This window comes from Pteropus alecto, unplaced genomic scaffold (genome assembly GCF_000325575.1).
Source record: "Pteropus alecto unplaced genomic scaffold, ASM32557v1 scaffold40, whole genome shotgun sequence".
NCBI classification, from domain to species: Eukaryota; Metazoa; Chordata; class Mammalia; order Chiroptera; family Pteropodidae; genus Pteropus; species Pteropus alecto.
This window is the reverse complement of record NW_006431919.1, coordinates 3,123,112-3,135,743: the sequence shown is the minus strand read 5'-3', so window position 1 is coordinate 3,135,743 and position 12,632 is coordinate 3,123,112. Positions and strand designations below refer to the sequence as shown.

The 12,632-nt window shown below is 40.0% G+C and overlaps 1 long non-coding RNA gene and 1 pseudogene across 1 annotated transcript in view; one reads left to right on the top strand and one right to left on the bottom strand.

Annotated features, from left to right (window-relative positions):
- The window catches only part of LOC112475245, a 222,223-nt gene that overhangs the window by 168,833 nt on the left and 40,758 nt on the right, over positions 1-12,632 (bottom strand). The window lies entirely within an intron of this gene.
- Positions 4,275-4,396, top strand: LOC112475367 (annotated as a pseudogene).

Here is a 12,632-nt window from a genome sequence, read left to right as displayed (position 1 = left end):
TGGATAATGTCTAGGATTTCATTAGACATAAAATTTAGAAACAGCATTCCAGGCCAACTAAATAAAAGAGTAAATAGAGATGAGACTAAAAAGAGATGTGGCTTCTAAATTGTGAGTGGTCTGAAATATCTTGCCACGGGTTTTAGATACAACCCTTCTTGTTTACTCAAATGTTCACCATATCAGTGGATGGTCAAGGTTACAGTTCTATGCTCCTCTACGTAAGGGAGATAGGAAGATGTGGACAAGGGTCTCTAGAGAAGGCCCGTGGGGATAAAGAGAATCATTAGGACTGGTGGCTCTTGACTTTTGTACCACTGAGGACCCACTTGAATTCCTAGCTTCAAAATATTTCAAATGCTAAACAGTATAATTTAAGTCTTGATGACTGTCCTTCTGTTTCTTAACCAGTGACATTCAGTCTCCTCAGTCATCATGAGAGATATTGACCACAGCGAGTTGCTCTAATCCCAGCCACAGTTAAACAAGAGCTCTGACAAGAGAAAATTAGGGTGACTATAGTGAGGAACTTTGGTTTCCAAATCAAGAGCTCTCGGTACTGGACCCTACTACCCTGCTCTGACCCCATCTACAGAATAAATATTTAGGGCCAGTTTGCCAGAGCCACTGACTATATTACACCACACAGAACTGGCATGAGAATAAAAAAAGGGAATGGAGCAGCCTCGAAAGTAATTTTTAAAAAGAAAAAATAAAGCATCATATGTTCAATTGCTTGCTCTCACCATCTTTTTGAAACCCATACATAAACACGGGAACTGTTCTTCCTTTATAGACTGCAATGTAATCACAGAGAAGCAAATGCAGTTTGCGGGAGCTGCCTCCCACCTGCAGTGCTCCCAGAGTGTTCGATAACTTGATAACCTCACAATTGGTCGGTGGAATAACAGTGTAAGGCAATGTGGCTGCACTGCAGCTGCAGAAAATGCCTAGCGGGGCCTCTCCAAGGAGCTCCACGGAAGCAGCAGAACGGGCCCCTGGCAGAATCATCAGAGAAACAAGGCCCATCTTTGTACCTCCTTAGTGATAGTCACCCCAGTGAACAGAGGGCTTTGAGGCTTTGAGAGAGCTCACCTGATCTCATTCCATGCTCACAATCTCCTGAGAAAGAAGTAGAACAAGACAGTTGAGAACTAGTGTCTGATGTGAGAAGACCCCAAAACTCCCACTACCTAGAATGACCTATCCTGATCTTGCCCACCTACCTGAAAGTTAGAGCTTCTTCTTTTGGCATGGAAGGTTGTCTCATTAAAAAAAAGAAAGAAAAAAAAAAAAAAAGCTACAAATTCATCATGGCTCTTCCATGTTCTAGCAAACACTTTGAGTATGCCAGCACTCACATACCCAAGTCTGTGTTAATCTCTAACTCAGCTTTGCCCACCCTCCTCAAACTGCTCGTCAGTACTTCCCGCAGTTTGGCCTTCACTTTTCTCTCCAGCTTTATTCCCCACTGCTCGCCTCCATACCCTCTGCTGCGACCCACAGGCCAAGCATACTCTCTAGAATGCCCTCCTCTACCATTGACCCATCTCCAAAGTTTGAAGTCCACCTTCTCCTGGAGGCAAGAGTCCCTCTGGAGTGTGCCCAGGGCCCCCACACCACCCTCTGCATGGCCCTCATCCATCCCTCCCCACGTTATAGGAGTCTATTTCTCTGGACAATGAATTCCTGAAGGACAGGAATTATGCCATCTTCCCCACTGCATTCCTGGCACTAGATCCAGTACTTTCCCCAGTGGAGATCTTCAAGAATGGTGCCTGAATGAATAACTCACTCACTGCATAAACAAGTGAACAGAGGCCTGGGTGTCAGACATAACTGGCTTGAAACCTTAACTTTACTAGTTTGTAGTCTTTAAAGCAGCCCACGTGACCATGAGTGACTCAGACTCTCCAAGTCTCAACTTCATCATCTATAACATCTGTAAGAGAGCCAGAATACCATCCGCAGGGGTTGTTGGGAGGATTAAATACCATCATGCGTGCTCGACTCAGCACATGCCTCGAGCAAAAATAGCATTCAACAAATGGTACATAGTTGTACACCTAGAACCCCAACTTTATGCTGGGTGGCTAGTGAGGCACTGGGGATTCTGCAGTCATTAAAATATAGTCCCTGCTTTGTATTTTAATTACTCTTTTTATGTAAGTCTTATCTACCTAATTAATGGTGCTACCAATTATTCGGCACTTACTATAATAATAAAAGAGTGCATGCTTTGTGCTAAACAGTTTATATTACCTCCTATAATCATCACAATAACCCTATAAATTAGGCACATTTGGTAGATTAGGAAACAAGGCTGAAAAGCAACTCAACTTGCCCAAAGTCACATGGCTAACAAGGGCCAAACACTCGAACACACTTATCCACCTCCAAAGACTGATCTCTTAATCTCAATATCAAGCTCTCTTCCTGTCTCTAAGAACGTGTCATTGACCTATTCCCATCCTCACGCTGACCACTGTTACACAAGGGTAACACTTTAGGTTGCCGCAATCATCTATAAAACACAATTGTTTATGAGCACTGAGGTCCCTGAGGGGTAGGACGGGTACCAGTTACGGGGGTTAGGGAGAGAGCTAAGGATGCAGAAGGAAGAGTAAAGCAGAATAACTGGTTTTCAGGTAAACGTTTCCCTTGGCAATGCCCTGGCATACAAGGTGCTGATCAAATGAACGACTAACACAGGGAGACCCAAGGAAGCAGCAGACTGGAGACTCTGGGCAGTCAAAAGAAACTTAACAACTCAAGGAGCTGGGAAGGTGGGCAGGACAAAAAAAATGAAACAGAGGAGGACCAAAGCTGAACCTCACATAAGTGAGAACGGCTGGTTTGAGCCCATCTTGCTCACTGGTCAACTTATTTGCTGATAGGCAAACCTCCCTACTGCAGGTCTGTCGTTCCTAAAACAGGGTGCCGAAAGCCTGCCCTGCTGAGCTGGATGGATCACTGAGAAACTCCAAGAAGATTCCTTAAAGTGCTTTGAAAAAAATTATAGGAGATATATCTTAAGAATGATTTTTAAATTTATTTCTTATAAGGCTACAACTGCGTTGTGATAAAGTACATCACCCAGTTGTTCAAGAAGTAGGGCTTGCAGCCTAGCTTTGCCTCCTTGGGCAATCCTTCTTGACCTCCTGGAGTCTATTTGTCCTACCTGTAAATCAAGGATATGAACAGACCTCTCAGAGTTGGCCTTAGTGCTCAATGTAAAGATGTATTAGCTCATTGTACACATATGTTATTGTGTCTGAGATTTCTACAACTGTGTACTGTTAATTTGTTATAGCTATTATGTAAATAATAAATCCTCTCCTATAACGTCCTAACAGAAGATAGCACGATTCACCATAAATGCTCAAGTTTTGGAGTCAGACCGATCTGACCTTTATCCATTACTAGCTGAGTGGGGTGACTGTGCCTCTGTGTTTACCTCTAAAGCAGAAGTGATAATACTTCCTAATTCCTCTTCTTTAAAATGGAGATGATGTTAAGTAGATAAAAAATATTTATTAATTACCTAATATATATAATATTTTCTTATCAAGGAGCTTATATAAAAGAAGAATTTACAAAAAAGAGAGTTTTTGAGTCAATTTTGTTCCACCCTTATTAAATCTCAAACTTTGCGGAATAGAGAATTACTCTGGGAGCAACTGTGCTGTCAACCAAGGGGCGGGCTGGGGACTAGTGATCTCCTCTCACCATTCTCTAAGTGACCGAAGAACAAGAACGAATTTTTCTATTCATGGGGCATGTGTTTTGCTGATGCATTAATAACCCAGGCACTGGAAATTCAGGTCAGGGATTTGGGGGGAAACTGAAGAAATTGCTGTCAGCCTTTTAGGAACCCAATGTTAGACTCTAAGCTTTTAAAACAAAAAGGACCCCTTGCTTCTGAAATTCAGGAGAAAACTACCTTTAATGAGTGCCAGCAGCCAGGATCCCAGAAGAGACCAGAGAAACGATGCTGTGTTTCTATCTTGCATTGTTTGCTTTGGAAAGAGAACAGGATCCTCAAAGGCTCAGATCTCCAGTCGCATAGTCAGCTGTCAACTGACTGCTCAGAGCCACAAGCTCTGATGTCTCTGGGGAACCTGCCCTGACCTTTTCTGCCTGAGTCCTGAGATCCTACCAGGAGTGAAGGACTGAGACAGCTCCCGGGAAGTGCAGGTCACAGCCGCAAACTAGGGGTCACAATGGAAGAGGGGAAGTAGTGGTAATAACAACAATAATAAAAATTGGGCCTTTCCTATGGCCATGGCACCCTGAACAAGAAGCCCGATCCCATCTGATCTCGGAAGCTAAGCAGGGTCGGGCCTGGTTAGTACTTGGATGGGAGACCACCTAGGAAGACTAGGTGCTATAGGCGTAAAAAAAAAAAGGGCACTTTCTCTGCATTAGGCTACATGCTATGTGCTCTTTGTGCCTGACTACACGCTAGTGATGCAGGTACTGTCATCATTACCATTTTAAAAGTAAGGAAACTAAGGTTCAGAGATGTCAAGTAACTTTGCCAAGAGCATGCATTAGTAAGTAGGGGAGCCAGAATTTGAACCCTGGAGCCCACATTCTTAAAACATTGTGACCACTGCCTACGTGTCTATCAAATGTGTGAGGATTTATCTTTTGAGTATAAGGTTTACTCCCCAAAACATTCCAAAGCCAACTATACAAAGATCTCTTGAATACTAACTACTACTATGTGTGGGAAAGGAGCCTAGAAGCCTAATCCCTACTAAGACTCGTGAATCTCCTATGTGCTACCCTTGTCAAGTGATCACCAGTATTAAGTACCTGCTTTCATACCTTCAATAACACAGACCTTAATTATCTTTTAAAAGCTTTGGCTATAGAAAATCCTATACTGAGCTAAAATATGTCTCCCTAAAATGTCTAGCCATTGTTTGTTTCTGCTCTTTGGGATGGCACAAATTTTAACCCTTACTCCACCTAACAGTCCTCTTTGGAACTTTGGAAACAATAGTTATGACTACTTCAGATGCTACTCCTACCTCCCCCGATCCCTCCCCACTCCCACATGTAGAAAAAAAATTTAAGGCATTTATTTACTGTCCACACTCTCAATAAACACTGTCTGAATACCTACCGCAGATCAAACATGTTGCTATCTATGTGCTGAGGGGACTAGGAAGCTTAAATTCTAAAGAAGATGATAAAAATACACACAAATGATTCTATTACAAGGAATAAAATTACAAAACTATAAGAATACCTGAAAGAGTGCTGTACAGGTTCAGAGGAGATATCTTCTCCAGCTGCGTCACATGTGATGAAAATGTAGAGATGTGTTCTGAAGAAGAAATATTACTGACCATCTGCTGTCACAAAGAACTGGGCAGTCGGAGGGTCATGGGTACTGTAACAACAGAGTACTGAACTTGGAATGGATCTGGGACACTGTAGCTGTCCTCTCCCTGCACCTGATCGTCCTCATCTGTAAACCAGTAATACCTGTCCTGACAATCCCCAAGTTTCCATATAGACCAGGTGCAGGGGTATTGAAATAAGATGATAACTAGAGAAAAATGTCCTGGGTGTGCAAGGAATTGTTAAACACTATTTTCCTATTTGAAGATGATTCTGACACTTTGGTGAGAGCTGGAGGAATCAGAAGACACATGCTTTGGTGAGAACCTACTGAGGGTCTTCTATTCCAGCCCAAGCAGAAGGAGAAGAAAGAAAACTGAATGCTAGAGCGAAGCGACATGGCCTAAACGTGAGCCAAGTCAACCAAAGAACAGCCTCAGTTCCTCGGCACCATCTCATTACAAAATAATCCTCTAAGACACGATCAAAGAAAGGATCAACAGCTCAAACATATTACCAGCCACCTAAGCCTTTAGAGGAGAAGGCCCACTGAGAGATTAAGACACTTAGGACATGTCTGAGAGGTTTTCCTGCAGTTAGAGCTTCACTAATTGATATCCAAGCCTCAGCAACCACTCCATCTGGCTCATTATTACCACCACCTGAGAAAGGAGAGCCCGCCCTCACGAAGAGTCATGGGCCCAAGGCACACAGCTGAGGGAAGTGCTCGCTGAGATTTGCTGCAAAGTCACACGCGATACCCTTTTGCCTCTAATCAACCTACACAGATACACTCTTGGTTACGTACAAGTTCCATGTCCACAAAGTCAATCAACCATCAAGAGGCATTTATGGGGCACTATATGAATCAGGACTCTTACAAGTGTAAACGGAAGAGAGGTCCAACTAAAACTGGCTTAAGGACAGAGTAAACTAGTTGGTCCATTTAACTAAAAAGCTTGGAGAAGATCATGGTTTGAGGCTAGCTGGATGCAGGTGCTCAAACAGTATCATTGGGAATCGGGCTCTCTCCAGCTCTTCTTCTAATATTCTCAGTACTGGCTTCATCATTTCTGTTTCATTTTGGTGGGGGGAGAAGAGAGTGGGTTCTCCTATTTCCACCCTCAAAACACTAAGTCTAACAAACTGTGATTGGATGGATTTGAGTTATAATGCTTATTCCTGAGCAACTCCCTATTCAGGAGCTGGGGTGTATTGATAAAGCAGCCCTCGGTCAGGCCCTCCCACCTTTGGATCTTGGGCTAAGCTCACCCAGACCACCTGGTCTGACAGTGGTTGAGGTGAGGAGTGCTCCTCGAGGAAAATCCAGGTACTGTTACCAGGAGAATGATGAATGCATGCTGATTGGGCAAAAACAGCATATGTCTTACTCTCAAAACTCTTCTGGTAAAAATCCAAAAAGGAAGCCCACAAAAGGCCATCTTTTTGTCATCAAAGGAACTATTCTTTCCTCAAGAGGAAGTTGCCACATGAAAAATTAATAGAAAACCGAATTGATGGTAACAAATAATCTAAAGTGTACACTACACATTATAAATCTAAAACATGATGTTAGGCTTAGGGCTAAATCCCAGCACCAGTTACCTTCTAGATGTAAAGGGAATTCAATGCAAAGATTTAATATTTTAAAGATTGCTCTGGTTTCTGTGTAATGGACTATGGGTAGGGTATAAAAGTAGATGAGCCAGAGAAGAAAAAATGATTGACGAAAGAAAAGAAGTAGAAAAGTAACAGGTGATCCCTGAGGCAAACATAAGGTGAGACAGAGAGAATGGGCCAAAAGTGAGTTAGTTAAGGGAAGCCATGAGCACATTACAGAGTATTGGCGGGAACCCCTCAGTGGCTCCCTATTGCCTCCTGACTATAACGGAGTAATTGGTATCTGACAAACCCTCCTATTGAGAACTATAGAGACTGGATCAAAAATAAAATTAGGTATTGAAAGGCAATGGGGAGAAATCAAGGCAGCCATGACTTGAAGGCCAGAAGAAAGGAAAACATATTGAAGTGGGTCCTGAATCGATGCTTTCTCCACTCAGGGCATTTCTGGATTGTTGTTGCAGAACGAAAAGTCGAGACCTAGAGCTTAGAGCAGTTTCACTGGGTGAGAAGAAAAAATAAAAAAGTTACAGGCAGCCAGAAATGGAGGAGCCAATATCCTAGAGGAAAAGGAACCACAGAGAAGTGAGCCCAACATTCTCCTTGTAATTTCTCATCAATGCATTTGCCAAATTCTCAGATGCACATGTATGTGTGAGAGTCTAGGAAGCCAAGCAAACGTTGATAACCTCTTCTAGGAAGTAGAATTAATTTTCCTCTCCTTGAGTGAGAGCTGTACTTACTCACCTCCAAAGAACAGAGTATGGGGATGAGAAAATAGTGACTCTACAGTGGAGAAATCTGCCAGATACTATCGTAACCAAATGATGAAGTTGAACATCGACAGTGATCAATCACAGTGATATCATGAACCTGCTGTTATCATGTGACAAGAAGGGCACTTCTCTGCTGTGATAGTCTGCCCAAAACTCGTAACCTCCATCCAACCATGAGAAAAAAATAATAGAAACTCAAACTGAGTGACATTGTACAAAATATCTGACCAGCACTCTTCAAAATTGCTAAGGTCACGAAAAACAAGTAAAGACGAAATCTGTCAAAATTCAGAGACTAAAAAGACATGATGCCTAAGTGTAATGTGGTAACCTGGATTGGAAACTGGAACTGTAAAAGGACAATAAGGAAAAAAAATCCAAGTAGAGTCTATAGTTTAGTTAAAACTAAAGTATAAATATTGCTTCCTAAGTTTTGACAAATGGACGATGTTATGTAAGATGTTAACATTGGGGGAAACCAGGTGAAGGGTATATGGGAACTTTTCTGCATGTCTAAAAATAAAACAGAATCAATGATAATAACGGTGGGGATACTTTAGGGAGAAAGGTCAGGGAAGGTTTCATCACAAAATAAAATAAAAAGAGTCTTTTTGAAAAAGCAGCTGCTAAGAGGTGAAAAATCTGAGCCATGATTTTAGCAGTCCCATAGAGGTAGGAAAACAAAAGTTGGAGTTCAGGGCCCACCAAAGATAAGGTACTGGCTCTTGGTTGAGACCCCAGTGGGTTATACCCTAGGAATAAAGTAAACCAGAAATAAATACCCCTTACAAAGCCTGAAACACAGCTTCGAGTCATCTCAATCCATGGCTGGATCAGGTAATCTGTCCGTACTCTGCCAGCTACAAGGAAATTTAATCATTTCTAGAAGATAACATGATTCAGAGCCCCTATAATTTTTGATATACAACTTAAAGTATTCACTGCAAAAATACCAGGCATGATAGTAAATAGGAATAAATGACCTAAATCCAATAAAATAAAATATCTGGCAATAGAAACATACCTATAGATAACCCAGGTCCTAGTATTATCAGACAGGAACTATAAAATAATTATGATTAATATGTTCTAGAAAATAGGTGAAAAGATAGAGAATTTCTCCTGAGAATCTGTTTTTTAAAAAGAAGCAAGTGAAAATAGTAGCCTGAAAATTAAAACAATTGAAATTAATTTGATGGATAAGTATAAAACCAGACAGATTAAACACAGAAGAAGAGAAGATTAGTCAAAAGAGTAGAAAAGATCCAGATTGGTGCAGAGAGAGAGAGAAAAAAAAGAATAGGAAATGCAGAAACGAGCATAAGCGACATATAGAACATAACGAAAAGGTCTCACATTTGTGAAACTGGGATTCTAGGTGGAGAAGAGAGAGTGAGGAAGCAATAATTAAAGAAATATTGACTATTGATGAAATACATCAAGACGCAAATTCAAAAAGCTCTATGAGCCCGAAGCAGAGTATTTACAAAGAAAACCAAACCTGGGCAGCACTGCGGACTGGAGCAGGATGAGAGCGCAGAGGATGGGAGGTTCAGTCCTAGTATGACCAGGACAATGCAGAGGGCAGGGCGTGCAAGGGGCCCTGGGCACCCGTCTGCTTCAGGAGGGCTGTGTGCTTCAGAAAGGAAAAGCCCCTCCACAGTGTCCCAAGGAACAAAACACCAAAGTTTTTGCAATATCCACTTTTTAAATGGAAAATATCAATGTTGGATGCCAGACCAAAGTTCAGAGGAAGAAAAGGATATTGACACCATTGTGTTGAAACCAAGATGAAAACAGCAAAGGATTTTCTCTGGTCTTTAAAACGGAGAAGCCATCTCTGTTACATCTGTGTGGTCGGTCTGGAGAAAATGAATGAGTTCTGTTCATGAATATATATAAAGTAAACGATTCTCTTGCTCTAAGTTATTTTTGAAAGAAAAACTTAATTTTACAATTTTGAGCTGAGAGCATAATAAATGTGTTTTGAGAATTGTCCTAAAGCACAAAAGAGGAAAGATTATCATTTTCAAACTTGACTCTTCAACCAAATGACACAAATTATACATCTTTTGTGAAGATAATATGAGATTGATATAATCAATGGCATGCAGCCTGGTGAGAAATTGTCTATTGAGAAAGTTTAGGATAAAATTTTCTTTTATTCAGTCTGTCCTATTTAGTTCTAAAGTAAATTGTGTTTCATTCCTGAGGAAAAAGAAAAAGAAAACCAAACCTAGGCATATCATATAAAATTGATGAAAACCAAAGACAGTAAAATATTAAAAACCAGCAAGAAAAAAGATGCGTTACCTTTAAAGTGTCAAAAATAAGACTTATGGCTGACTTTTCAAAGATATGATGTAAGGCAGAAAAGAATAGAATGAAACCATTAAGTAGCACACTTCCAAATACCTCTAAGGATCTCATATTTTAACTAGAAAATATTTTAAACTAAATAATATTGAAAATATAACAACTTATGGGATGTCTATACAGTAAAGCTTAGAAGTGTGTGTGTGTATGGTTAAAAATCAATTATCTAAGCATCGTTTCAAGAAAAGAGAAAAAGACAAGCAAATTAACAGCCCCCAAAAATGTATAAGTTGAGAGAAAAAAATAAATAGAAAACAAATTTATAACATAAAAATAAATTAATACTCATTATTTGAAGTGACCAGTAAAATGGCTAATCCCCCAGAAAGAATAATCAAGAAAAAAAGAAAGCACGAATTACCAATGACAAACAAAAAGGCATCACTACAGATTCTATTGACTAACAAGAGGATTACAGCAATTTTATGCAGATTAATGTGAAAATTTATATTAAATGGACAAATGCCTAGAAAAATACAACTTACTAAAACCAACACAAAAAAGAATATACAATCTTTATAGTCCTATATCTATTAAATAAATTGAATCTATAAATAAAAACCTTCCACTAAGAAATCTTCAGGCCCAGATGGCCTCACCAATGAACACTTCCAAACATTTAAAAAAGAAATAATGCCAATGTTATAAAGATATTTCTAAAAAAAAAGAGATAATATTCACAACTTGTTGATAAAGCCATCACGATATTTATACCAAAACATGAAAAAGGCATTTTTAAAAAGGAAAGTTATAGGTCAATCCCTCTCCTAAACAAAGATGGTTTCATTTAGTCAAAAACAAGCAAAATAGAAATAATAGAAATTAGGATTGTAGGTGCTTTGACAGATAATGACTGGGAGGGAATATGATGCAGTGCTGGTAATGTCCTCCGCCGTGATATGGACAGCGCCCGTTTTGTAAATAACTTATCAAAATGTATGTACTTTATATATGTATATTTACATTTTAAGTAGTTTTTAAATATGCAGTACAGGAATCTCTTTTCATCACCTACTCCCTTCAAGCAACACTAATTATGTTGATCTTGTGTTCCCATTTGCTACAGTTCTTAACACAGAGAAGGGACTTAATAAATACTTGTCGAAAACCGAATGAACAAATCTTTTGTTAGACATGTAAAACCTCAGCCCAGTGTCAGACATGGGCCGGAGTTCAAAATATATGTACTTTTAGTACAAATGAATGAACCACTGAGTGAAAACTCGAAAAGAAAGAAAAAGAAAAAAACAGTGAATCCTCTGTCAGACCTTAATATCAAAAGTCCTTGTGAAGGCAAAGATGAGAGACCCAATAAGAGGAACTGACTGAATAAATGAAATAAGGGTTATGGGCAGACTGAGAGGAAAGTAGAGAAAAGGAGAGATTGTTTGAGGGGGAAAAGGGAGATGAAGCACAGGGACATAATGAAGTCACACGAATGTCGAGCTGATAGAGCCCAGAGGACCAGTATAGACTTAGACGCGAAAGAGAATGGGGGAGTCTCTGGGCAGAAAGCCAGGGTCTGATCAGCCTTGATGTGAACCTTTTCTTCCTCACTGATCCCACCTCCTCTTTTATTTCAGGTCTCTGAGTGAAGGGGCCAAGAGTTGGGGGCCAAGACTTGAGAGACAGGAGTCCTGAGTTCTAGATTCAGCGTTGTGGGAAGACCTTAAGCCAGTCATTCGACTTTCTTGGCCCCTGGGTGACTAATCAGTAAAATGAGAGGGAAAATCTCTCAGTATTTTATGCATCTACTTCTTATGACTAAAAATTCTCCTGGTACCACAGAGATTTCCCAAGGAGTTCTGAGGGCCCTCCTTTAAAGCACAAAGAACAGACTATTGCTTTGCAATTAAAAATAAATAAATAATAGGTAGCAAGTGCATCTCTCAGTTAGGTCAGGAAAGGCTGGCAATAAGCCTCTAGCTCCTTGGAAGAAAGACTTCTGTAGTCCTATTTTCAGACCTAGATCCATCATAATACTTCAGCACAATTAGGCAAGCTGTTCGGTTGCTCCAAATATCAATCTCTCTTTACGAGGTATCATCGAAGCCTGTCAAAGTACTGTTGAAGCACCCAGTACTCTCCGCTGTGAATATCATTATGGTCAGAGGCTAGACACTGTATTAATTACATTAGTCAGCTCAAGACAACATAAACTCACCTGATTAACATTATTCCTTCTTTTCCTCTCTTCAGGAATCTTTTTGCTCATCTTTCATTTATTCATTCATTCATCCTTGCAAGTATTTACTGAGTGCTTCCTATGTGCCAGGCCCCGTGCCAGGTGCTAGATATACAGATATATATATGTATATGTATATATGTATGCATGTATGTATACATATATATAATATATATACATATATACATATATATATACGTACACATGTCCTGAGCCTTCTTGGTAATCTAATGTAAATAGAATTTGAGAAAACTGGATCTGCTCTTCTAAAGAAGGAAAAGAAAAGTCTGTAGACAGATTGCAAAAAACAGTGAACACTA